This window comes from Pinus tabuliformis, chromosome 2_1 (genome assembly GCF_031772625.1).
Source record: "Pinus tabuliformis cultivar Carrire ecotype Pingquan chromosome 2_1, CPIR1, whole genome shotgun sequence".
NCBI lineage: Eukaryota > Viridiplantae > Streptophyta > Pinopsida > Pinales > Pinaceae > Pinus > Pinus tabuliformis.
Genome location: NC_142299.1, coordinates 529,215,178 through 529,217,578, shown reverse-complemented (window position 1 = coordinate 529,217,578; position 2,401 = coordinate 529,215,178). Strand labels below are relative to the sequence as shown.

Below are 2,401 nucleotides of genomic sequence, written 5' to 3'. Positions count from 1 at the left end.
GATCACAGTTTTATTTTTTTGAGGATTCTGTTTATCAAAATAGTTTTATGAGACCTCTTTTCTGCGGAGAGAGTTTGTTTGTCTGTAGAGTTAGGGTTTCGGATTTCCTGGTTTGATTTAAGATTGCTTGGCAATTTTATGTTTTACACTTAGGCTTTCTGAATCTGGCGGCTCTGTTTTCTCAGTATCTCTGGAGTGAAAATGTTGTCAGTGTCTGCAGTAATCCCAAAGGAGGCAAAGCCTTCTGTCTTTTTTGTCTGTTCGTCTACGGAATTTAGGGAAAATCTCCATTTCTGTGTCTTCCTATAGCCCTGCAAGGGATTTTGTTTATTAAATTCAAATCAGAAGAGGAACCTAATTTGGAATTCCAGGGTTAGGGTTTCCTTTCCTTTATAGGAGGTGGAGAAATGCCTAGTGTAAAATATGACACATGTGATAAGGACAGGGAGCCCTTTGTGGAACTGGATCCCACTGGTAGGTATGGTCGCTATGAAGATTTGCTGGGCCGTGGTGCTATGAAGAAGGTATACCGAGATTTTTATCATGAAGAGGGTATTGAGGTTGCTTGGAAGAAAGTGCCTCTGCAAAACCTAGATGATGTTTCCATACAGAGGATCTATGCAGAAGTTCGTCTGTTGAAATCTCTGAGTAAGAAGAACATAATTATGCTCTATAATTCATGGCTGGATAGAAAGACAAGTCATGTGAATTTCATTACTGAGGTCTGTACCTCGGGTACTCTGAGAGAGTACCGCTAGAAGCACCGTCATGTCTCAATGAAGGCTTTGAAGAACTGGGCACTCCAGATACTGGGAGGATTGCATTATCTTCATAATATTGAGCCTTGTGTAATTCACAGAGATTTGAACTGCAGCAATATTTTTGTGAATGGCAATAGTGGCGTTCTGAAAATTGGGGATCTGGGTCTTGCCACTACCCTGGTAAATGATCGTTGTTCACACACTGTTCTCGGTACTCCGGAATTCATGGCTCCAGAATTATATGAGGAGGAGTATAATGAGCTTGTAGATATTTATTCCTTTGGCATGTGCTTGCTGGAGATGGTTACTTTGGAAATTCCTTATAGTGAGTGCCGTAGCGTTGCTCAAATTTATAAGAAGGTGAGTTCTGACATAAGGCCTGTAGCATTGGAAAAGGTTACAAATCAAGAAATGAGACAGTTTATTGAAAAATGCCTGGCTGCAGCACCAGTCAGGCCTTCTGCTGCAGAGCTTCTGATGGACCCATTTTTTAAAGGAGTACAAGCGAGAACCTATTAGATGCCAAGTTGTTTCACTGAACAGGAAAGATGGATTTCTGCCTGTTTATTTTGCCAATTTATTTTTGAGATCTGCAATGTTATTATAGATAGCTATAACATAATGGGGAAGATAAATCATATCAGATGTGTATAAATTTTATAATGAGTTATTTTGCTAGATTCTTTTGATGTCTTTTAGATCTTGCACTGTGGAAAAATAGATAAATCATATTATATGTTTATAGATATATCGAATGAGTTATTTCGCCAGATTCTTTTGATGTCTTTTAGATCTTGCAATTTGGAAAGATAGATAAATGACATTATATGTTTATAGATTTATAGCGGGTTGTGTCGTCGGATTAGGCTAGATTATTTTGATATTTTTTAGATTTTGCAATATAGAATGTTTTGGAAAGGTTTTATATTTAATGGGCAAGGTTTCATAATCAGTGGGCATTTCAATGGTGAGGGGTAAATTAGATTATTTGGTTACTTTTTGATTTTATAATATAGGAAATTTTTGTAATATGGAAAAATATTTGAGATAAAAGCAATATGGAAAAGTATTTTATATATATTGATAAGTATTTTATATACATTGATTTGGCTATTAAATTTGGAAAAGTATTTTATATATATTGATAAGTGTTTTATATACATTGATTTGGCTATTAAATTTATTAGCATTAAATTATTTTAAATTTGATTTGTTCGTAAAATAATTTATTATAAAATGGAAAATTTTTAATTAAAGTATTTTATCATGTTTAGAATATAAAATTTTAAAATAATGATATTGCATAAATTTTAGAAATTTATTTATAATCTTGTAAATTATAAGGTCAGATACTTATATAATGCAATCTAATTCAACATTATAATTATGCATTTGAAAAGTGAATCCATTGTTTAGAATCAAGGCATAATCCAAACTTAAACTTTCATATATGTAGGAGAGGCTAAGCTACTTCAACCACCTAATATGAAACATTTAGTAGAAAGTTGAAACCCTAATCTATGGCTATGTGGTTTGTAGGTAGTGTAAGAATCTCATAGATTTCTATTGATGTAAAGTATTAGAATGTCATTTAATAGCCAAAGTTAGCATATAAAACAAATTTTAAGAAGTGAAAAAGA

General features: G+C 33.3%; 1 pseudogene; it reads left to right on the top strand.

The window, feature by feature from the left end:
- Positions 1 to 230: 230 nt before the first annotated feature.
- On the top strand, positions 231 to 1,382 carry LOC149201312 (putative serine/threonine-protein kinase WNK11 pseudogene; annotated as a pseudogene).
- The last annotated feature ends 1,019 nt before the right edge of the window (positions 1,383 to 2,401 follow it).